This window comes from Apis dorsata, unplaced genomic scaffold (assembly GCF_000469605.1).
Source record: "Apis dorsata unplaced genomic scaffold, Apis dorsata 1.3 scaffold_247, whole genome shotgun sequence".
NCBI lineage: Eukaryota > Metazoa > Arthropoda > Insecta > Hymenoptera > Apidae > Apis > Apis dorsata.
Window position 1 is genome coordinate 518,271 of NW_006263526.1, and position 221 is coordinate 518,491.

A 221-nucleotide genomic window follows, 5' to 3' on the forward strand; every position below is an offset into this window, starting at 1 on the left:
CACGACCGAATCAATTTACCGCGATTAGAAAAAAGACGCCAATCCCTCCTCCTCCTCCTCCTCCATCGCGACTCCTTCATTGTCGATCGTCGTGGCTTTCGTACGATATCTTTCGTTCGATACCACCTCTTCGTCCGACGAAGATAAATGCCAGAGAACCGGTAATAACGTAGCTTGTCCCGGGTTTCCATGGAACCTACGGCCAGCTCCGTGCACTCGTG

General features: G+C 52.0%; 1 protein-coding gene across 2 annotated transcripts in view; it reads left to right on the forward strand.

Moving 5' to 3' along the window:
- Positions 1 to 221, forward strand: part of LOC102672753 (zinc finger SWIM domain-containing protein 8) — a 73,243-nt gene that overhangs the window by 44,737 nt on the left and 28,285 nt on the right. The gene's annotated exons all lie outside the window — the stretch shown is intronic.